Source organism: Protopterus annectens, chromosome 13.part0 (genome assembly GCF_019279795.1).
Source record: "Protopterus annectens isolate FY-2018-M chromosome 13.part0, PAN1.0, whole genome shotgun sequence".
Classification (NCBI taxonomy): Eukaryota; Metazoa; Chordata; order Ceratodontiformes; family Protopteridae; genus Protopterus; species Protopterus annectens.
The window spans coordinates 617460984-617486617 of NC_056747.1; the positions used below are offsets into that span (position 1 = coordinate 617460984).

The following is a 25634-nucleotide window of genomic DNA, read 5'->3' on the forward strand; positions in this document are numbered from 1 at the left end:
ATTTCGAACATTAACGACATGAACTAGGGCATATGTTTTGGAGTCCTCCACAAGTCCAACAAATTCTGAAAAGTCCAATATTTCCACCTTTTCTTGTTTTGCCATATTTCACAAATATAAGTATTGCATTGTAATCCCACATTAAGTTACTGATTTTATTACTATTCATCTCTGAAATCCTGTCTCTGCTTAATTTCGAGTGTACTCTTGATTCGTCTAGTCAACTCTCTTGCTCCATTCCTTCTCTCCAACATTTTCTTTATTACCTGAAGAACAAGAAGCAGTGTCTTTTCTGTTTCACAGCTTACATTTTGCTGGACAAACTTTTGTATTTCTTCTTTAGCATGTAGTTAATCAAAAAATGATGTTGTCCCTCCAGGGAAGAATTCCTTGAAGACAGCTGGGTACAGCAGTTTGAAACTCACACCCGCATCTCGACATTCCCTGGATAGTGGAATTAATTTGCTCCTGTTCTGTCTGGTGTGCACTGAATAATCATTCTCCACAAATACTCTGCTGTCTCCCACTTTTAGTAGTTTGTCTTTCTGCCACAGTTTTGTTAGAATCAACTCCTTCTACAGGTAGGATTGCATCATTAGTATTAAAGGTCTAGGTTACTTTCTTATAGCCAGGTTTGGAGTGTACACATGATGTGCCCTTTCAACTAACAACTATTGCTGTGAAATACCAGTCTAATTGCTTATTTGTACTTTCATAAAATTAATGCAGCCTGTTCCTTCTAGCTTCTCTGCTATAGCTGAAAATCGCAGCTTCCCCTACATGGTCTGCTTTATAATTCTGTTACTTTTTTAAATATATCTTCCTGAGCATTCTCATATTCAGCCAGCCTTTCCTTTATTTTGACCTCTGAATTTTGCAGCTCTATCATGTCATCTGAATATCTGTTTAATCATCTGAATATCTGTTCAAAGTTTCTTCCATTTTTTTTCTAGCTTTTTGTTTTTTGTGTTGATATACTCAATCAGTGTTTTGTTTATTTTAACCAGGTCTTTATGGAGTTGTCTTATATCTTCCTGTAGATTACTGGAAGTCATGTCTGTAGGTTGCATTGCTTTTTGTTGAACAACTGCAGGACTTTCCCCAGTCAGTGTTTCTTTCATACTTTCTTCCAGGGCTTCTGTATGTCTTTATTCCTGGCATCCAGGGAATGCACTTACTAGCAAGTTACTGAAATTTACCTATAAACACAAGTCTACTGGCCTTCTCTGCTGAGTTTCTGGTTTCACACTGGGAGCACCAGAAATAAGCTGTTGCTCAGTGTGCAGTTATCTTAGAAGTCCAACAGGCTTCATTCCCTTAGTATTGAACCAAACACCCTTTTTGGTTATTTCTGGCTGTCAAGCCATGGTTCTTACTATTAGAACCCAGCCTAAAATGCTCACTGATGTAACCATTATTTGATATTTTTGCAAATCAAATTTACTTCAGGAGTGTGAAAGCTTAAGAGTCTCAAGATTCCCCTTCCGTTGAAGACCCAACTGCAAACCCTGACATATTCCTGGAGGGGTTCTTGTCTCACCTCAGTACTTAATTCAAGATTTCAGTCCCAATAAATCTGTTTAGTGGGACCCCTAGTATAGATGTGAATTATATCACAAGCATATACCAGGCCTCTCTAATACAGTACGCACATGACACTGCAGTCATTTGCTCATCTGACAACATGACACACCTCCGAAAATTTACCCAGGAAGCTTTAACAGTAACTGAAACATGGCTTTGTAACTCACAATTCATGCTCAGTTATTAAAAAAAAAAAAAAAAAAATACTACTTTTTTCCCCAAATCCCTCTCCCTTGAAAAAAAAAGTTTTCTCTCTTGATAATACAACATTTGAAGTCACTTTTCATAACAAATTATTAAGGATGATAGTGGGTGATAATCTTAAATTTCGCCTGCATATACAAAATTGCATAAGACAAATTCATCAAAAATTAGGCATGCTTTATAGATCCAAGAACTTTCTCATCAATGCAACGAAAGCTATACTTGCCACTATATATCTTCTCCTCACACTTCTTTATGGTGCTCCTATCCTTACTAACCTTCAGGCATCTCAAAAATCAAAGCTTGAACAATGCTGTAACAGAGTTGCTAAATTTGCAGCAAATACCCCTTTCAGACCCCACCACTGTATAGTACTAAAAACTCTATGTTGGTTAGAACTATCCCTTCAGCTAACATATACATGGCTTTCTATCACTTATAAAATTATCCAGAATCCAGCTGCTTGTTGAGCACTCGATAACATTCTACACAATTATGTTCCCAGTCGGTCGTTATGATCCATTGACCAAAAACTTCTGTTTATCCACAAACCTATCATATCTGCTGGGCATTGTGTGTACCTGTACCATCTTGTTAAGGCCTGGCCTGGAATTATCTCTCGCCGTCAGGTCAGTGCCCTACCTCTCATCTTTCAAAACCATTCTGGCATGTTTCCTAGTGAATAACTGCCTCTGTTCTTGCTCAACGCCAGAATAAACTGTATCCCTAAATGTGAACGAATGCCTGTTCATACCTTACATCTCCTTACTCTGCCTTCTTCACTCACTCATTTGCTTACTTTTGCCAATTTCCCCGGCTTTTTCTCAAAATTTATTAAATATAAAATATATATATGTATATTAAACATATAAGCTTGCTTTTCTCTCACTTCATATTGCAATTCCTGTTTGTATTATTCTAACTTACCTTTGATTTCTCTATAAGCAGGCTAAAATTTCTCTAACTGTTAAGTCATTATCATATAACTTGTATTATGTCTAATTTGGTATAATTATTTAAACTGTAGTTGTTTTTTCGTATTATTTTAAAGTATTGTTCTTAAAATGTTTTTTTGATCCTTTGGAGCTTTTCTCCCCGGGCCTCAACTGAAAATGGGCCCCTACCAAGTTGGACTTTCCCAGTAATCAGTTGTCACTAAATAAATAAATAGTATCAGTAGAAAAAAAAACTCTTCACCATAGTAAAAAACTGAAAACCCCACACCTCAGTCAAACAAGGAAGAGCTTAGAAACAAAATCAGATCTTCTAAGGGTAAGTAAGGAAAAAAATTGACACTTCTGTCAAGGGCACTGAAAAGTTTTTCAGAGATTTTAGAAACAACATCTAACACTGCTCTGAGTTTGATACATCATAACTCTACTTAATCAGATCCAAAAAGATATCTGACATTAGCAGACAAATTTAGTTCAAACTTTAACTCCTTTGTCAACCTTCATACACTTGACCCCATGTTGGTTTCACATCCCAAGCATCACTCTTGAGCAAGTCCTAATGGCTTTCTTAGAAGTGAAAGCCAGTAGCTCTAATGGGCCTGAGAATGTGCTGGGTTACTTCCTTGACTATATGAAGCACCATCTTACTGACTCACTTCACAATCTGTTCAACTTCATCCTCACCTCTGATTTCATGCCTGAGGCTTTGAGAACTGTGGTGGTCATTTTCCTGCTCAAGGGAGATGCTGTCACTAATCCTGTAGATTGTAGACCTATATGTCTCACAGACCTTTATCCGTGAGAGAGTGGGATGCATCATTGTAGACCAATACAGACATTGTCAGCCTAATGTCCTTTGACACAAATCATTTTGGGTTTGTGAAGGATAGAACCTGCCTGCTTATCTTGTGTTCAACTTTTTTGAGAAAGTTACTATGGCCCAGTCAGAACACACAGCTTACTTTGACCTAACCAAAGACTGCAACACCATTCCTCCCTCAGGCATCATAGATAAGCTTAAAAGACTAAAGGTCAGTGAATAGCAAACTGACTATATACATAACCCAACAAATTACAATTAGGGACACTCTCTGCTCCAAAAGCTCATTGCTGGCAATGTACACTGGGGTTTGATATTAGGGCCACTTTTGTTTATTGACTTTCCTGACATCAGAGCCAATGTCAAGGACCTTTGGCTGACTATGTTTGCCTATGTTTGTAAACTTGGAACCATGATCAACTCCCCTGGAAAGTCACGTATTCTACAGGAGGGACAAACACTTACAAACAAATGAAGCCAGAGCCAAGGTGTCAAACTGAATGCCAACAGGTCTGGCCACATGTTGACAACAAGCTGTCCTTTGACCATACAGTCATTAGGAAATCCTTCTTTTGAGCCCAGCTGATTAGTGAGGATATTTTGCTCAAGTCCATGGATATTATCATGCCTCTGAGCTCCACCCATATTAGGCCTATAATGGAATACAGTGCTCCTTTTTGCTTGTACATGTCCTAACATGTGATCCACTTTGAAAGACTTCAGCTTCTCCTCACAAAGAAAATCAAAGGCCTGAAGTACATTACCTATGCAGAATGTCTTAGGGCCTTATCTTGCTTCTCTTTCGCTTCTGAGAGTGAAATCTGTATGGCACACAAGGCCTCAAATGACCCTGTCCTGAGTGATGACCTTCATATTCAGAAAACCAGCAACAAAATGAACACCCAGTATAGAAGATATTATTCTTCTCCCCACCAAAACATAAATAAATAAATAAAAATAACCTAAAATTATAGGGAGTGCATGAACTCTAACCATTTTTAATCCTCACTGACAGGCAGTGGTGTAGTCTAAGCAGAAGATCTAGAATTGTATTGTATTATATGCTTGTTCTGGCTGGTGCTGTACATAGGAGTGGAGACAACCCAATGTGTAGGCGAGACAACTGTATGAGGGAACACAGCAAAAAGGTTTGTGGTGGCCAGTTTAGTACTATGGTGAGGAAGTTCTTGAGTTTATATAGTATGCAAATGTTTTGGTTGGCCTTGCTGATAATGCTTTTCACATGCCTATCAGATTTTAATTGGTTATCAGTGAAGCAGACAAGCAGCTTTGTAGCTGTTACTGCTTCTGCTAGGGTTGAATCTGGAGAAGTAATAGAAAGTTTCTGATCAAATTAAGTTATGGTGGTTTAGCTTTGAGTTATTATAGGATTGGTTGGTAAATTAGGGCTTATTTCAGCAAATTGATTTTGCTTTAGCAGCATTTAGTTGCAGGCCTAGAGATCTGCTGTGGCGGATCTAGAATGAATATGGATGGAAGAGCTACTGTTGACCAATCATGAATGTCAGTAGTCATTTAGTATTACATAATCCCTCATTTTGGTGCCATTGTTTTCTTTTCATGTTCTGCATATTTAGACATGTAAACACGGAGTTTTATAAAAACATTAAAGGCATAAGCAGAAACTATAATACTGTGTATTTGGTTTAGCCAAATGCAATAATTCTTTCTTGTCTTGCTTGCTGCCCCCAATCCAGTACACCCTATACCATCTGGATAACTTCTTTGTTGTGTTTTCATATCTTGTCTTACTACCCAGCTTTTTTCCTTTATCCATTGCTCACACTAACCGATCATGATTGTTCTGAAATAGCCAAATTTGTTATGGTGTGGGTTTTGATAGGTCCCCAGAAGTCATGGGGTTCTAGATACTGTAGGTTGCATTTTAGAGCCTCTTTCCAACCGTTGTTGGAAAGAACAAATAGCCACAATTATATATTGTACATTGCTGTTATGTATATAAACAGTGTGTCTGCTCTCCTGTGCTAATAAAAAGACAGCTGCCTCCAGTGTACCCCTGATGTCAGACTGGGATAAAAATAGGCAAAAAATGCCACATTAACATATTTGAACTTGATGCTGGCAGGTATATAAACACAGCATACCTCCTTATCCACTCTCTGGAAAAGTTGCCACCTTTATAAATGTCTGATGTTTGCTTGTGAGGAAAGTGAAAAAAATAGTGATCACAGTTATGTATTCCAGCTTATTGCTCCTAGACAGTACACTGCCTTTAGACAAGCTACAGCAACCTCCTGAGCAAAACTCTTAGGTTTGACTATGAGGAGGGTTAAGGAAAAATGACCACACTGTCCCAGTCTCCACATGATCTATAGCAACCTTCTCACCACACCTCTATGCAGGGACAGTTTAGACTATGTAAGTCCCAGAACAGAGGTTGAGGATGGCAGAATCGCCTTATACAGTTGGGAGTGTGGGAATCAAAATCCTGCAAAAGCTCTGAGGGTCTAAATGTTCTGTGATGCATTTTCTGCCTTGTTTTTGAAAGAAAATTACTTGCTGAGTACCTTTACTGCTATCCAGATGAGCTGTATTTATTCCCCAATATTGTGATTTCCACAGATAAAATGAGTGGCATGATTTACATACACATGCTCCTGCATGCTCAAGCACAGACACACACACACACACACACACACACACACACACACACACACACACACACACACACACACACACACCATTATTGCTCCTGACAAATTTTACAAGAAACAGACTAAAATATGAGGCAAAATCAGTGACAGTCTAAATAATCAGGTTGAGAGTTCTGAATGTATCTTTTTTTTTACACAAATGATAGTCACAGTTTGTATTTTAACTTGCTTCACTCAAATATGCTTAAGTCCTTTGAAGGAATTTCAACAACAAACAGCAGGGATAATCATTTCCTCAACAGACAGCCCACATACCCATTGCAGACCCATAGTATTTGGCCCTGCCATGATAAAAAATAAGAGTTATATTTAATGTTAATTTTGTTTCACACAAACAGTAGTCACAGCTTGTATTCCAACTTCCTTCACCCAAATACAAATTAGTTCTGCAAAGTCAGAATTACAACAGCAAACTGCAAGGCCAATCATTTTGTTCATATTATCTAGTTTGACCCTGCCAGTTTGAAAAAAAAATTGTTAGCTACAATCCAGACACCTAAAAGAAACCCCATAAAGAACACTGACACTGTAACTTGACTCACTTTCATTTTTTTAGTATGTCACTAGATCTCTGACCTTCTGTGCATACTGTATGTAATTCTTCAAACTTTAGGCTGCATCATACATAAGAAACTAAAAAGCATCACTGATATGAACCAGCATGCAGAAGTAGGAAGCATGTTTACAGCTTGGAGTGATCAGATAGAACAGATCTGCTAGGGTGATTCAGTCTCTCTTTAGGATTCAGACATTTTGCACAAGCTGTGCTCAGCAGATAAGAATTTAACAAGCTATTTATTTACCTTCTTTCACTGGTGATCCCTTATTCCTGTTTTCTTCATAGTCAGGTTTCTTCTCACTAGTACACATATTCACTTGGAATCTAAATAGACTTAGACTGCCTTAGAAAATTTTGTGATATTGGTCATTTTCTGCTGGTTTGTAAATCTAGGTTGTTGTTGTGTCTTTCGGTTTTTCCCGGTTAGGGGTCGCCACAGCGGAACTCCGGTCCGCTAATGATTGGCAGTAGATTTTTACATGCCGAGTTGCCGGCCCTGACGCACAACCTTCAACGAAGGTACGCCCATTCACGCATGCCTCCACACAGAAGACGCTTTAGCTGAGACTCGAACAGGACAACGTCTTACTGTGAGGCGACAACGCTACCACAGCACCAAATCTAGGTAGGTACACAAAAATAATAGTGGGCAAGTGTTTCACCAGGTTTTTTCACATTTCAAAACAGCTTCTGTCCTCCACCCTCCATTCCTTAAGTTTCTCTCATCTCTAACTTTAACAATGTTATCAGCAGTTTTACACAGACCCTGCATATTTTTTTAACACCATCTTTTTTCATTTCATCAGATTTAAACTGCAAAGTAACATTTTAGCAACATTTAAGTTACTGCCAGAAAACAAATAATTGTTCAACAGATAAATGTCTTTCGTTTTGTTAAACAGCTGCAGAATGTTCATCTGTTTCAGATGTTGTCACAAAAAGTCTATGTGCCAATGTGTATGAAAGACCAAATTTCTTGAGCTGTAAAACTCAGAACAGTTATCAAATTGTCCCATACATGATATCTATTACAGTGTCATTTTTGTTCTTGTTCTCACATGCTTACAGTTTGTTGCAGCTGTCCTTTTTTGCCTGCTGTCATCCCTGCATGTTTTAGTTACTGCAGTATCTGCTGCTACAAAACCAACCACCTTCTCAGTTTGTTTCTACTCTCCTTGTTTTCTTTCTGTCACTACTGCATAAATTTTTACTGCTGCATTTTCTGTTGCCGCATCACTTGGTTCCTTTTCCACATAACTTTTTCAGAAGTGAGGAGGATGGTAATCTGCCATCTCACCCTATGAAACAGCAGAAATGTGACCTGGATCATTCTGCTTGATTATTTTTAACAGAACATCATCTGCAAGCATTCCTGATATCAGTTCTGTTATCTGCATCACTTCGACAGATTTCCTTACTTCCATCTTCATGGTGACAGCTAAACTCTGCTCCTTTGCAACATCCACCACACAGGAATCTTTGTTTACATTCCGAGTTTCTCCAAATTTTCACTTTCCGCCTCCAAACTTGCCATAGTTTTTATCTCCTCCCCCATGTTGCAGCTTCCTTTAGGCCTCTTCCTTGCTGCTTTAGGAGACGTCCGGCACCATCTAGTAGCTCCTAAGAGTAAGGACTGAATTACTCCTAATAGTATAAATACTACTGTGGGTCTCCCCTGAAAAGAACCTACTAGCCTAGTGGGACTAGCCTGATCACAAAGGATAAATAAAAATAAATCTACCTGGTGTGAGAATAGAACCCACAGCCTTCTGCACCAAGAGCATGTATCCTGCCTATTGTAACTTTCACATTTCTATAAGCACCTGAGCTTTTTTTTAACAATAAAATTAAATTTAAAACCTTTAAGAAGCAATTTCATGCATCTAAAGTGTATTGCAACCAATGTAAACTTGCTATTTTATTAGACAGGTATAAGAACTTCTTAACAAAGAAAGGTCTTCTTTATAAAAACAGTATAATAACTGTATATAAACAAAGTTTTGCATGTATGCTTAACACTATCATATTTGAAGTGTATAACTTGTTTACTTGCACTATTTATTGCCTCTGAGCTCGTTTCACAACTGAAAAGGGTTTCTGACCCACTCCACCTACCCCTGTTACAAAATAGTAAGAAAGTAGATAAATAACACTCTGAACCCTTCCCATAATCAGTTCAAAAAAACAAACCCGGTATTTTAAAACGCACTGGTTATGTCCTTGCTCTAACCCTGACTAAAGCCTCATCTACTTCCATATCCCTGCAATTTCTTATTCATAGCAACTAACCTCTTACACTAAAAGATTTGAAAAGAGAAACTGTAATATCTTTGCAGATACTCTGTATATAAGCTGCACCTATAGGTTTGATAAGAGAAACTGTAACATACTTGTATATATTTCTGTATATAAACTGTATTCTTCATAAGCTTGAAATGTGAGACTATAACTTGTATGTTAATACAATATGTTAGTGCATATACTGTAACTTGCTTGTCTTTATCTATTTGTAAGTTTGGAGCTTTTCTTCCTGGGCCTTTACTGAAAATGGACATGTATCCAGTCGGACTATCCCGGTCAACAAATGTAAAATAAAATAAATAAATAATAAAATAATAAACAAACACTGACCTTAAAACTGCGTATTGTCATATTCCAGTTTACTGATACTTTAAGTGTTTTGTAAGATTTTTGGTGTCTGGCTTACGGTATCAGTTTTGTGTCTTACCCTTTTGTCTATCTTTTGCTCCAAGGATATTTGCAAAGTATGTATTGCTCAGTGCAGACTTCAAGGCATTCATATATTTCAATAATTAGATGATTAAGTTATATTTGCAGATTCTTTCTCAAAATGTCAGGAGTCTCTGACATGTGTCCAGGAACTTTCTCAGTCTGTGTTTCTAGGTAAACATAAGAGAAATAATCTCTCATTCCTTCCCACTGAATATTTTTTTCTGGAATGACTTCTGGGTACATCCATAGGGAGGGTGTTCCTTCCTGTAGACAAAGTAGAACTGTGCAAAGAAAGGTTCCTGATCTCCGGAAGCCAATCTTTCCGATCTGCAAGGGAGTATCTCTGGATTCTGGGTTTCATGCCCTGTATAATTCTTATAATTCTCTTGGCCAGATGTCACATGAGAAAAATTCAGTGATACCACTCTTTAGTTTATTTTGAACATCAGCACTCTCTATCCTTTCATATTCCAGTGATAGGGTTTATAAAAAGGGAGTTACTATGGTGAGATCTGTTATCTGTCAATTCTGGTCTTCCTTTCTGTCTTCCTTGTCCTTCACAGATGCCTGTGATTTTCTTGGGGAGCTGTATCAGTGAAGGTTTAAGCTGAGGTCTGTGGATCAAGCAGGATAATTTAAAGCACATAAATGTCAAGGAGATGATGGCAGTAAAAAATTATCTAAAAGCCTTTAGTTATCTCGGGTCTCTGTGACCTCTGCAAATATTCACAGACAGCACCACAGTGATGTGGTATATTAACAAACATGGGCTGTCAGATCTTACCCCTTTTACAGACTTGTCAAGATAGCCAGAGAGGTACCAGCTCAACTCAGTTTGACTCTCCAGACCTCATACATTCTGTCAGAGGAAAACAATACAGCAGACAAGCTGAGCAGGACCAGAACAAACCTTCACAAGTAGAAATTTCACCAAGGGGTCTTCCAAGAATTGATTCTCTGTGGAAAACTCCACAAACAGATCTGTTTACCTCCTTTCAAAAACAGGTAATTAAAGAAGTTCTGCTCCACTATTCTTTGGAAGCAGGCCTGGAAGACGGCTGCTTTCTCATTCTTATTGTAATGGGTAGAAATGTTCTTGTTTTTTTTCCCATTCTTTCACTGATATCCAGAGTTCTACTAATGATTCAGAAGGACTCCCCAAAGATAATTGTTGTGACTTCCTTTTGGTCTAAGTAACAGTGGTTCTCTATTCTCTTGAAAATAAGTCAAGGGCAGATACAGCAGGCTTCATCACAGGGTGGACTTACTCACAAAAGACAAGGACTGATACACCCCAGGTTAAAAATTCTTCAGTTGACTACCTGAATGATACCTTTTAGCTAACTTTTTTCTTAGCACTTCCAGCAGGTAATAAAGGAGGCTAAAAAATGGCTACTACAAAATCTTATCTGTGAAAGTGGAAAATATTTTCTAGTTTCTGTCAGACATAGAACCAGGACCCTTTTTGGGGCCAAATGCCTCTAGTTTTATAATATTTGTATGAGTTGTTATCCTTTGTCTTTTCTTACTCCTCTGTCAAGAATCATCTTTTGGCATTCTTTGCTTATTTCTCTTCAGATACCCCCTTTCTGCTCTACCTCAAGTCAAACAGTTTTTGAAAGGAGTTTTACATATACATCCATGTAGAAAAGAGGTGGCTCCTTCATGGGATTTTAATTTTGTTCTTTAAAAACTGACGATTCTTCCATTTGAACTTGGTCATCAGGATGATTTTTTTAAACTTGGAACACTGTTTTACTGATTGCTCTGACTTCTACAAGAATAGTATCCTTAGTTACAAGCTCTTATGGAGAGTCAAGCCTACGTACTTTTTCACAAGGACAGGGAGTCTTTGAGAAGAAAGCCTTCCAATTCCAAGAACAAGAAATGTGAGAAAGAAATCTACATACTCTGGATGTCCACAGGCAGCTCAGATACTACTTGGACAGAACAGAATCCTTTAGGAATACCAATCAGCTATTTATTTCCTATGAAGGTAAGAAAAAAGGACAAGCAGTATAAAAGCAGACAGTTTCTAGATGTTTGACCCATGTTATTCCTTTATGCTATTCTCACCATAGTAAGTCACTTCCATTCAGGATTAGAGCTTACTCTAACAGGACTTTAGCTTCTTTTGTGGCTTTTTTGGAAAGGGAAGGATTTTAGAATATTCTAGATGCAGTAACTTGGCCCTGTGTACATAGTTTTATAAAGCATTATATACTGAACTCCTTTTCCAGGTCAAGAACAGCTTTTGCTGGATCATTCTCCAGGGCCTCCTGGAATCTCAGAATTGTACCTCCTCCTTTTCCTTGTAATTCTTAGCTCCTGTCTTTTACCCAATTAGCTTAGGTTATTGCAACAGTGATCTAATGTTTAGCATAGTAATAGTACAGCTGTGTAAGTAAACTTACTGTAACAGATGTTCTAATTGATCACTGTTGCAAAAGCCACTCCCACTCTCTATTCCCACTTTTTTAAATCTATTTTATTTTTATTGAGAGAGTGCTTGTTATATGAGCATACATACACAAATTAATTTGTTTAGATGTTACAGTCATAGCATTTTTCCTGATTTCATGACTGTAGCCTTCCTTTTTGTGGCAAGAAATCTCTGAAGCTTTGGTACCCTAACCACTGCTTTTATACAACTCTCCTCAAGACCAGAAGCAGTTAGGGCATATGGAAGGCATCCTAAAGTTTTGAAGTCTGGTTGGTGGTGGTATTCTTGTAGGGTATAACATTATCTTAGGTTACTGTAGCAGTGATTTATTAGAATATTACATTAAGTTAATTTACACATCTATACTGTCATTTTGTTTGTTTCCTGTCCTTTTTTACCTGTTGGTGTGGGGAAAAAAGTCCTGATGATTTTTATACCTGTATGACCCTTATGTGCATAAACATGATGTTCATCGTGTTTCACTGTTGCAGTCTTAACCAATTTGTATCCGGCTCCCGGTAGCCCTTGATCGGCCAGAATACCAAAGGTAAGTAAATATAACATCGGCTGTCGGTTGTAAAGGACGTCAGGACGTCCGATACAAAAGGAGGCAGCCGACGACACTTCCTTAGTCTTCCTTGCCACGGAGCCCAAAGCAGAAGCATTTTTGCACGAGTGCTGGTCAGCAGTTTACCTTTTTGGTTTCTGACTACAAAGTTGAAGACTACTACAGCTAAGTACCCGGTTGGGATCCTCTTTTCTTGCCTTAACGAATGTCAGAAAAAGTCAGTAATTGCCTTACCTGTGGAAAGCAGATTCCCCATAGAGATTTTCATTCCTAATGTATTATTTGTTTAGGCTTCGACCAGTACATTCCTAATTGTGACCTCTGTGCTTCCTTTAATCCGCATACTATTTGTCGTAGGGCTAAGCTTTTAGCTAAGCAGAGTGTGGCCTAAGTTTGTCAGTATGGTGTCCGCTGGTCTTCAGGCTTCGGATATCCCTAAGAAGCGTAAGGACAAGGACAGTGACAGGCTTCAGAAGGTCAAGTCTTCAGATGATGTTAAGTTGGTCATCAGTCCTGCAGTAGCCAGTGTGGCGCCTTTGCAACCCCTGCAGTCCGTGGATTTTCAACCGCAGGCCTCGGTTGAGACCTTTTCAGAGTCCCTCAGGCCACCGGCTTTCATTTTGTCTTCTGACCTTCCACCTGTTGCCTCTTCAGCTGGATCCGAAGCCGCTAAGCTGGCTCCAGTGTCCGAGGCCTCTGTTCTTCGTTTGGACAGCAAGCTCATACCGACAACCTCTGCCACTATTTCGGCGGTTGCCAGGCCTCCCGAGTCCTTCAGACTTGCAGGTAAATCTTCCAGTAGTAAGCCTGTGAAGAAACATGCTCCAGTTTCCTCTCATTCCCCTCAATTTCAAATGGTTAAAATGGCTAATGACCTTTTGACTCTTACTAAGGGTTCACAGCCTCCTCCTTCAAAAAGGGGTAGGGATGTCTCTCCTGACGCTTTGTCTTATTCAGGTTCTGATACTTCTAGCATTTCTGCTGATGAAGAGGAAGTTTCTCCTTTTGAGGACTCAGATGCAGAGGAATCCATTCCTTCTGCTTCTCCTCCAGAGGATTTCTCTTTTGGTGATACTTTGAATACTCTCAGAGAACAATTTAAATGGGAAAGTCAGGATTATCCCCAATCTAAGAAAAGGATCTGGGAGTTTTTGGATTTGCCTCAGCATAAGCCTCTGGCTATTCCTCCAGTGTTGGAAGTGGTTGATGATGTTTTTCTGGAAAATTCCTTGACTCCAAATTCAGTTTCTCCTGCTCCCAGGAAACCTGACAGGTACTATAGAGTCCCTGATTCTCATTTGTTTCTTTTTAGGAATTTGCTAACTGACCCAGAGGTTATTTCTCAAGGGCCTAAAGGAGTTAAGGCCACTGTTACCAAAAATCCTGTTCCTTCCGACAGGGAATCTAGGAACCTAGATCGGTGGGGTAAAAAAGTTTATACCTCTGCCACTGTTGCTATTAGGTCTACTAATTGCCGTTTTCATATGCTTAAGTATCAGCAGCACACCTTGGAGGCTAAGTCAAGGATTGCAAGTGTGCCTCATTTGGCAGAGAGTAAGGATATGCAGGATTTGCTGAATTCTGCCAGTCTTGTCAATAAACATTCATTACATTGTGGTTTTGACATTCTAGAAGCCTCCTGCAGGGCTACAGCTACTGGATCTGTTCTCAGAAGGCATGCTTGACTCAGGGAGCAGCCCCTTCCAGAGCCTGTCAAGTCTAAACTTTTGGATGTACATTTGCATAAGGACAGTCTTTTTGGCAGCAAAGCAGAGGAAGTGCTCAAAAAGATGGAGCATAAGGCCAATTCTATGCAAACAGTTAAAGACTTTCCGCAAGTTCAACCTCCTCGCTTCAGCAGGAATTACCCTTCTAAGAGTTGGATGTTTCCTGATACCAGCAGACAGAACCGCTCTAGGACTAGAGGTTACAAATCTTGTAGGGGGCAGGTGGCTACCCCTCACAGGTCTAAGCATTGGCATGCTTCTATTTCCAAGGCGGGCAGTTTTAAGCCTACATCTCAAACATTCTCAATGACTCTGCCCAACTTCTGCCTGTTCCTGTTTGCCCAGCAAATCCTTTAGGGGGAAGGTTGGCCTTTTTTGCAAATGTCTGAGCCACCATCACGGACGACAAATGGGTGCTCAGAACTGTATCCCTAGGTCACAGGTTTTCTTTCCACACCTTTCCAGTACCCAAAGGATTCCTGGACACTCCTCCAAACCAAAGGGCAGATGTAGAAAAGCACATTTTGTCTCTGTTACATCTGCGGGCAATAGAATCAGTTCCTGCTCAGCAGGTAGGCCAGGGCTTCTATTCCATACTTTTTGTAGTTCCAAACAAAGAAGGCACCTGGCGTCCTATCCTAGATCTATACATTCTGAACTCTTTCTTGGTAATTCCAAAGTTCAAAATGCTCACTCTGCATCAGTTGCTACCAATGTTAGACAAGGACTCCTGGCTAGTAACTTTGGATCTCAAAGAAGCTTATCTGCACATCCCTGTCTGTGAAAGTTCCAGGCAATACCTTCGTTTCAGAGTGGTCAAGCAACATTATTAATTCTCTGCACTGCCCTTAGGCTTATCTACTGCTCCCAGAGTTTTCACGAAGTTCCTAGCTCCAGTTATTGCTTTTTTGCAGGCAGAAGAAAATTCAGATTTATCCATACTTGGATGACTGTCTAATTCAAGTAAATTCTCAAGAACAGCTGTTAAAGGATCTGGAATTTGTAAAGACTCTTCTCTCTTCTCTGGGTTACACTCTCAACACGGAAAAAATCAAAAATGGTGCCATCCAAGGAGATAACATTCCTGGGAGTGAGTCTGAAAACAGCCACCCAGATGATACATCTCATCCAGGAGAAGCAGGCAACTTTTTCAGTTTACTTCAAGGATTTGGCAAGTCTGTCCCAGCTCTCTGCAAGGAAATACCTGCAAGCTCTGGGATACATGGCTTCTTGCATTCTCATGATTCTATATGCAAGACTGCATGTGAGGAAATTGCAGTGGTACCTCAAGAACCTTTGGTGTCAACACACACAGGACCTGGATATGATAATTTCTCTGCTTCCATGTCTGCAGACAGAGTTTCTATGATGGGCGACAGCCTGTCTACAAAACAAGGGCATGCCTTTTCGCCCATTCAAGTTCTTACCACGGATGCATCGGAGTACGCCTGGGGAGCTCACCTGGATGGCAGATGCATACAGGGACGCTGGAACGCCCAGCAGATGCGCCTGCACATAAACCTAAAGGAGTTGATGGCAGTTCAGCAGGCCATACTAGCTTTCAGGCATCTTCTTTCTCCAGGAACTCTGCTTGTCAGAACAGACAACACCACAGTCATGTGGTACATCAGCAAACAGGGAGGGACTCATTCTTACCCCCTGTGCAGACAGAGCATGATTCTCTGGTCCATAGCAGCATCCTTAGGCCTGCATCTCCTAGCTCAGTTTCTTCCAGGGAGACTCAATGTTTTGGCAGACCAGTTGTGCAGACAGACCCTGGATCCTCACGAGTGGCAACTGAACGGAGCAGTCTTTTACAGCATCATTCAACATTGCGGCACTCCTCAGGTGGATCTTTTCTCCTCCCCAGACAACCACCTTCTACCACTTTTTTCCACCAGACAGCATCACAGCAGGGCCTGGAGAGTGGATGCTCTGTCCTTCCCTTGGACACTTCTGTCAGTTTATACCTTCCCTCCTCTTCCTTTTCTTCCCAGAGTATTATTGAAGATCAGGGACGAAAGATCAAGGACTATTCTCATAGCTCCAGTCTGGCCCAGACAGCATTGGTATCCACTGCTTCTCAGTCTTTCCTGATTTCCCCCTTGGCGTCTTCCTCTGAAACCAGATCTTTTGGTTCAGGAAGGGGGAAACATTCTACATCCTCATCTTCAGTCTCTCCATTTGGCAGCATGGCTCATTGTATGATTCAATCCATTTCTTCTTCTCTTTCCCAGTAGATAGTTAACATAATTCGGGAGGCCAGGAGGCCTAGCACTAGGAAGTCCTACGCTGGCAAATGGGAAAGATTCTCTCATTGGATGCAGGCTAGAGGGAAATCTTCTTTTCAGCCTACTCTTCCTCTGATCCTGGAATACTTGACTGATTTGCTTCAGGGTGGTCTTTCTTTTTCCTCTATCAAGATCCATGCTTCAGCCATTTCTGCTCATTGTTCTTTTGAGCAATCTATTTTCTCTCATCCACTGATGAAAATGTTTCTCAGAGGTGCTTGCAACTTAAAACCTCCCAGAAGGGCACCTACTCCAAGCTGGGATCTTAATTTTGTTCTAGAGAGACTCACTCTTCCTCCATTTGAGCCAGCTGCCACTGCAGATTTAAAGTTACTCACTTGGAAGACTGCCTTCCTCTTGGTTATAGCTTTAGCAAGGAGGGTTTTGGAGCTGCAAGCTTTGATGGCTGTGGAGCCTTTTCTTATTTTCCATGCAGATCGTGTTTCTCTGAGAACCAATCCCTCTTTTATGCTTAAGGTGGTTTCTAGCCTGACTCTTAATCAGTCCATACACCGTCCTACTTTCTTTCCTAATCCTCGAAATAGAGGGTAAAGGATCCTACATTCTCTTGATGTGCATAGATAGCTCAGGATTTACCTGGACAAGACTAAAGACCTTCAGAAATCAGCACAGTTATTGGTCACTTTTGCCCCTGGAGCTCAGGGCAAAGCTATCTCTAAACAAACCATTTCTAATTGGATTGCACATTGTATTTCTTTCTGTTATTGCTTTCATGGCAAGGTTCCTCCTCAGGGGGTTAGGACCCACTCCACAAGAGCAGCTTCCACTTCTGCAGCCTTTTTAAGGGGTGTCCCTACTAAAGACATTTTAGTGGCTGCCACATGGTCTTCTGTTCACACTTTCACAAAGCATTATAATTTGCCTTTGTTTTCTAAAGCCAGGGCAGGGTTTGCCACTGCTGTTCTGCAGGGCATTCTCTCCAATCCTTGACTCTGGTGGTACTTCCTCCCTTTTATCTGGGCTGTGGTAATCAACCCATTGGTTAGGACTGCAACAGTGAAACACAATGAACATAGTACAGTTGTGTATACTTACCATAAATGTAGTTGTTCGAGTGTATTCGCTGTTGCAGTCCTGGTTTCCCTCCCTCCTTCTCCCTTTTTGTTTGGTCTTCTCCTGCTCTCCTTTCCTAAGGTACAGGCTGAATCTGGTTTTATTTGCCAAAGTTTCTTTTGGTTTAAGCCTTGTTTTCTGGGGGCTCCTAACTGTTACAGCAAGAAAGACTGAGGAAGTGACATTGGCTGCCTCCTTTTGTATCGGACGTCCTGACATCCTTTACAACCGACGGCAGCCGATGTCATATTTACTTACCTTTTGTATTCTGGCCGATCAAGGGCTACTGGGAGCTGGAAAACCCATTGGCTAGGACTGCAACAGTGAATACACTCGAACATCTACATTTATGGTAAGTTTACACAACTGTACTTTCTTGCGGTTGAGTCGTAGGTCAGATGTATGGCAAAAGAGAAAGGCATCCAAGCTTGGTATACTGACTAACACCATATCTTTGCCAGGATACTTCCAGTACGTAAGTGATACTGCAGTGGCTGTAGTGGTGATCTACTCGGACATTTACTGTTATTGTAAGTTCTTGCACAGCTGTTTTGTCTTTGTGTTTGAAGCATGTTTTACTGATTTCAGCCATTTGCTTTTCCAAAATGGATATCTGTTTGGTAAAAAGAGAAACTCCATCCATATTTTCATCCTGGGACAGCTGTGAAAAAAACTTGAAGTAAAGAATGCTTCTAAGACTGTAATGAGGCAATGTAAAAATAGTTATGTCATTTGGATTTTCCTAGATGAATAATTCTTTGCCCACGTTTCCAGTGTATGTGGCGAGATACTATCAAACCTGGTCACTATGCTAAGTAAATTAAAAAGATATCTTGATGGGAAACATTTTTGCTGTCTAATAAAAACAGTTTTTTTTTTACATTTGCAAGACTAGAAGGTAGAGCAAGTACAGTATATGCTGGGTTCGGTACTTATGTATAATCGCAACCACATTTCGAGGTTGCGATAATACGTAAGTAGCGATTTCTCCAGTTTTCAAAAAGTTTCTAAGAGCAATGTTTACATTCTGTCCCTATTTTATGCATCAATTTTTCACAAACGTGATTCATTATTTGGAAACAGCAGGGTACAAGGGGATGCATGACCTCAGAATGAGCTAATGTCTTAAGGGATTCCGTATTTACTGGTCTTTTTTTTTTTCTTTTGTAATGTCTTGGTCTCCAGATAGTTTCCCTGTTTAGCTAAGTGAATGGTACAAAAGGACTGTAGCTGTGGTCTTCATTTTAACTTACAGTTTTCCCGTTTACTTATTTTTAGCCTGTGAAGCAGCCCGCAAATACCTACAAAGACCTCTGGGTTTGTTTGTAGAAGCGTTTTTATGTTATGTAGTAATGTGTACGCCGTTAAACATGTCTATCTGTATGTGGAAAATTGCATGCAAATTACTACATGTAGAAGGAGCACTGGAAAATAAAAGTTAAAGAAATCTTTACCGCTGCTACTGGCTAGCTGCTAATGTATGCCTTAATGACATCTTGCATTGAGTTGCAGCTTGCCAGTAGCAGTGCTAACGATTTTCACCACATCAGAGAGTCATTTCACTCTTACATTACCACTTACAGCAACCTCGAAATGTGGTTACGATAATACGTAAGTACCCTGGGTTCTGCGGTAGTGTTCCAAATGCCAGGCAGTGAGAATGGTCCGCCCTGGGTGCAGGCAGTAAGTGGAGGCATTGTCTTGGCTGCCCAAGCTGTAGGTGTTGGGGATGTGATTGGCAAATGCCGCTGGTGCTTTATTGCAGTACCAGCATTCATAAAGGATACAAAATGTATGCTATCTTTTATGGAGTAGGCCCCCTTATAGGCTGTCCAAACCCCATGGAGTGGCTCCTCCTCCCTGGGATCAACAGGTAAAATCAAAAGGAAAAAACTCTTTGTTCAAAGTAATCCACTGTTGTATTCCTCTAGGTATTTTCTATGCAGCCAGCTAACCAGAGTAGAATATACACATTCTCAAAATCAGACAATGAAGATACAAAGCAATCCTTCTTTCAGCTTTTAAGTTGTCTGGTTTATTCAAAGTAGTGAGCACATTCAGCTGTCAGAATTCTTCAGAAACATTCTATCTGATGAAACATTGTATCATCAAAACTTTCTTTTAGAATGCCATTTTTTTATTTACCAGAACCAAAATGGTGGGAAGTGATTATGGTTCCATAAGTCTTAGGGTTTTTGTACAGGGCAGCCCTGGAGACAGACACCCCCTTCCCAGGGCAGAGGGTGGGAAACAACAATGGACGTTGCCCTAGAGACAGGTAGAGGTAGCCCGCACAACCAAGGGTTTTGAGTTCCATTTTTCTAAAACCTTTCCGGCACTCATGAAAGGCTGTCCGACTGCTGCACTCTGGAGGTAGTGTGGGGGTGCTTCTTATCCTTTCGCCCTCACATGTGGTAGGCTGCCACTCTCAATTGCTGGGTGCTGGGTGCTGGGAGTAATAACCAGAGGCTATTACATTCTGTTTCTTTCCCCACAAAAATATCAGAAAGAAGCCTTCCCAATGTTCTACCCCTGCAGAGAAAAGCAGCAGCCCAAAAAATTTCAAGGCTGCTAGTCAAATGAGTCATCCAGGAGCTCCCACCAGACCAGCAATGGTCCAGAGTCTACTTAATCTTTTTGGTTCTGAAAAAAATGGGGACCTCGGGCCCATTCTGGACCTTAGTTAATTAAGCCAGTTGGTGAAACAAACTACTTTCTGGATGGTCATAGTTCAGTCAATGTTTCCCCTTCTGAGGAAAGATGACTGGATGTGCTGGGTGGACCTTCAAGAACCCCACTACCACAACAAAATAATGGGGCAGCCCTGAAGGTTCCTTCACTTTTTGGTGAGAGCCAGTCTTTTTAATTTCAGAGCACTGCCATTTGGACTCACCACAGGTCCCTAGATGTTCACTAAGTGCATGGCAGTGGTAGCAGCAGATGCCTGGCTCATAACTGGTGCCACAAGGGATCTGTTAATCTAGGTCAAAGACTCTTTGCTCCATTTGCGTAACCACCAACTTCCACGAAATGGAGTACTCAAAAAGAACTTCTTCAGCAACAATGTAACCACTTCCTTCCTTTATTTAAAAAGCCTTAAAGGTGCCAAATCATAAGACAAAATTTAAAAAGTCACGCAAGAATAGTAGCTGTTCATTTATAAAAAAATTAATTCATAGAAAAGTTCATTCATAAGAAAACAATCCAAACAAGATAAGTAAGTATAAAATACATGTTCAAAGCAACCATGTGAATCTTATAATAAAAAAAAGAAAATGCCATTGCTCAAACTTAGTACAATTCAAATAATCGCAGCTTTAGCTTTTAAAATAGGCTTAATGCTGATAAAATCGGTAATTCAGTGGAAAATACTTGCATTCAGTAAAAGTTGCCAAAACACTTTTCGTTCCTATTGGAGCTCCCAGTCCCCTCCCCTGATAGGTACAAGTACTTTCTCTAAAATAGTAAAAACAAACTTCCTAAAATCCTTGCACACAATGGAATGCACAGGGCATTAACATTATGGGCTTTTTTAATAGCATATGTGTTCTGGTATATTCTAGTTTTAAGTGGGACAATAGTTTTGCCCACATAAAATGCTGGGCAGGATGAACAAAAGGTGATATAAACTATCCCCTTTGTTTCACAATTAAAATTTCCTTTCATTGTTAACAGTTTTGAATACCCTGCTACAGAAAAATATGTGCCTTGTAAAATATACCTGCACTGTTTTTAAGCCCATTCTGGACCTTAGTCAGTTAAGCTAGTTGGTGAAACAAACTACTTTCTGGATGGTCATAGTACAGTCAATATTTCCTCTTCTGAGGAAAGATGGCTGGATGTGCTGGGTGGACCTTCAAGAACCCCACTACCACAGCAAAATAATGGGGCAACCCTGAAAGTTCCTTCACTTTTTGGTGAAAGCCAGTCTTTTTATTTTCAGAGCACTGCCATTTGGACTCACCACAGGTCCATAGATGTTCACTAAGTGCATGGCAGTGGTAGCAGCACATCTCAGGCTGCAGAGGTTCCGGTTGTTCCTTTACCTAGATGCCTGGCTCATAACTGGTGCTACAAGGGATCTGTTCATCTAAGTTAAAGACGTTTTGCTCCATTTGTATAACCACCAACTTCCATGAAACGGAGTACTCAAAAAGAACTTCTTCAGAAACAATGTAGCCACTTCCTTCCTCCATTTAAAAAGCCTTAAAGATGCCAAATCATAAGACAAAATTTAAAAAGTCACACAAGAATAGCAGCTGTTCATTCATAAAACCTCATTCATAAAAAAATCATTAATAGAAAAGTTAATTCATAAGAAAACAATCCAAACAAGATAAATAAGTATAAAATACATGTTCAAAACAACCATGTGAAGCTTTAATAAAAAAATAAAAGAAAATGCTATTGCTCAAACTTAGTACAATTCAAATAATAGCAGCCTTAGCTTTTAAAATAGGCTTAATGCTGATAAAATCGGTAATTCACAGGAAAATACTTGCATTCAGTAAAAGTTGCCAAAACACTTCTCGTACGAATAGGAGCTCCCAGTCCCTTCCCCTGATAGGTACTGGTACTTTCTCCAAAATAGTAAAAACAAACTACTTAAAATCCTTAGACACAATGGAATGCACAGGGCATTAACATTATGGGATTGTTTAATAGCATATGTGTGCTGGTATATTCTAGTTTTAAATGGGCCAATAGTTTTCCCCACATAAAATGCTGGGCAGGATGAACAAAAGGCGATATAAACTACCCCCTTTGTTTCACGATTAAAATTTCCTTTCACCGTTAACAGTCTTGAATACCCTGCTACAGAAAAATACGTGCTTTGTAAAATATACCTGCACTGTTTTTAAGCTCCACAATATTTCATCGCCTCATTTCTAATCACGGTATCATAATTTTTTTTTTGTTAGTTTCAAAAAGAAGGTTTAAGTTCTTACTGTTCTTGTAGACAAAACTAGGTTGTTATCTCAACTAGCTAACCAGCCCAAAAGTACCAAAAACTGTATTACAATGATTGCTAATTATTTGTTTGAGGGTGAGCACTTTCCTACCTTCTAGGTACTTCATTAGATGAAGTACCTAGAAGGTATGAAAGCCCTCATCCTTGTTTTTTAAAGTTTTATTCCATGTTTATTATCTATGTTTTATTAAACGGACTTTGTTTTATGTCTCTCTGCCTACCGGTTTTCTTCTTTTTTGATACATTTTTGCCTTTTCACTGGTTGCTCTTTTTGTTTTGGATTATTTGTTTGAGGGGAAAAATATCCCTACTTAATTGAACTATAAAGGCTTGTATGGCTCCAAACTTCAAAATCTGTTGAAATACGAATCCAAAATCCAAGAAGTTGATGTCAGCTCAGCTTTATTCACACAAGAGCTTTCACATATAGCTTTGTCAGGTGCATAATACATGCTGATTAGAACACCTATTTATACTAACAGTTAATCATGTGACAAAACCTAGATGCAAATAATTAAAGTGAACATGCAGCTAAAAAATGTCATAAAAATTTTTTTATATAAAACATTGAACAATATTACATACTCATGTATACATACATAAATATAAAATAAATGTTGGTAAAATAATTATAATTACTTCCTCAAAGACCTCTTCTGTAATGTTGCTTTAATAGGAACATGGTCATTTAGACCATGCCCACAGTTGGCCCGTAATCTAATAATCCAACCTGCTTCTAACTCTTCAGTTGTATGTCTTACATTACCCCTTCTCACAGTCTTGAAAGTTTTAGCTAGTACTGAGAACATAAAAACATGTTTTATATCTGTTTGCATAACATGCTTGGCAAGTGCATTAGTACCATTCATTCTCTTAATGTTATATAAATGCTCTCTAATCCTCTCTCTAAGACTGCGGTCAGTCTTACCTACATTGTATTTATTACATAGGGTACAGACTGCAAGATATACAACATGCATGGTGCCACAATCAGCACTAGTAGTAAGTTTGTAAAATTCACCTGTATCTGGATGTTTAAATTCAGAAGCTGTGGACACATAACTACAATAATCACATGTCCCACATGGTTTGGTGCCCAAATTATTGGTTAAATATTCATTCTGGGATTTATGACATAACCTAGACTTTAATGATTTCATATTCTTAAAAGAAAAATGAGGTTTTGTACCAACCAAGGCCTTAATGTTGTCATCCGTCATCAGAATGCCCCAATGCTTATTTATAATTTCTGTATACAATTTTACATCTCTAGTATAATGCATAGACACTCTAAATCGATTATCAATGGTTCTATTCTTTTTACTAGAGTGTTCAGAAAAGTAGGGTTTAGCTACGGTGGATCTCACAGCATCTATGGCTGCAGAGTTCTTCCTCACCAATCCCTGTTCGTAACCCCTAGCAACCAAATCCAACCCAATTTTAGTTTTATGATGCTCATAGTCTTCATCCCTCACATTGAGCCTTGATGCCCTAAAAAACTGATTTTTAGCAACATTGTCAAAAACAAAATTCGGATGCATACTACCCCTACTGAGTAACAGGTTGACATGACATTCCTTCTTGTACAATCTACTAATTAAGCCACCTTTTTCATCCTTACATATGTATACATCTAAAAACTGTATACCTTCCGTAGAATAATTCAAAGTAAATTTCAAAAAGTCAGACGACAAATTAATGTATTTAATAAATTCCATCAGTTGTATTTCCGTACCATTCCAAATCAAAACAAGGTCATCCACAAATCGTTTATAAAACAAAATATATCTGTAAAATGGACCTTGCATAAAATGTTGAGTTTCCCATACCCTCATCACTGCATTCGCATAGCTATTGGAGCAAGAGCTCCCCATAGCAACACCGTTTTTCTGCCAATAAATTTCTTGATTGAACACAAAAATATTATTGCGTAAAACCAAACCCAATAAAGTTTGTATTAAATATATCTCATCCTCTTCATAGTCATTCAATAATTCAGTGACATATTCTATACTTACAGTATTGAGTATTACAGTGAAGAGAGAGGTCACATCCAAGGTAACAAAAAACATATTCCCATTAATAATAACTTTCCTCGAAAACTCATATAATTCTTTCAAAAATTGTTCAGTATCTCTTAAAATTACTTTTGATGTACTAACCAAAGGTCTCAAACTCTTCTCAAGATATATAGACAAAGATTCTGTACACCAATTATTACCCGCCACAATAGGTCTCATAGGTGGTTTGTTACTATTTTTGTGTACTTTTGGTAAACCTTTTATGATAGGAATGGTAGGATTAGGTGTTTGAAAATACATAGCTAATTCATGGTTTATTAATGAACTTGCTTCTAACCAATCAATAGATTTACTTACATTGTTAATCATATTATCAACTTGTTCAGATGTAATAACTTCATATGAGGTTTTGTCTAATAACAAATCATACATAACTTTATCATAATCAGACCTGTTCATCACAACAATCTGGCCCCTTTATCAGCAGGCCTAATAACTAGGTCTTGTCGCTTTTCCAGTGCTACTAATGCATCATGTTCTAGTCTAGTTAAATTAAACCTAGGACCTGTTCCTTGTGACCTGCATTTATTACTAAAAACATCATATATATCAGAAATACAAAGTTGTTCAAATGCATTAACCAACATGATGTTCTTCGTTCCCCATTGCTGCAGTCCTTACTATTGGGTATAGTCCGCATCCAGTCGGCCCGAATACCAGAGTATAAGGCTGACGTCGGTCAGGGCGCATTAGACTGACGTCAGTACGTCAGGGTACTAATGCGCATGACCGACGTCATATCCTCAGTCTTTTTTGCCGCGTGGTCCGATGCAGAAGCAGTTTTGCGAGTGCAGGTTGGCGTTCTGAAATCTTTCCGAAACCGGAGTTTCAGACCGAAACAGAGTTGGCTAAGTACCCCGTTGGGGAGCATTTTGGTTTTTTCTTGCCTCAGTATTTTACCGGATGTCAGAAAAAGTGAATAACTGTAT

The 25634-nt window shown here is 39.4% G+C and overlaps 1 protein-coding gene across 3 annotated transcripts in view; it reads left to right on the plus strand.

Annotated features, from left to right (window-relative positions):
- Positions 1 to 25634, plus strand: part of TEX14 (testis expressed 14, intercellular bridge forming factor) — a 3435352-nt gene that overhangs the window by 2114140 nt on the left and 1295578 nt on the right. The window lies entirely within an intron of this gene.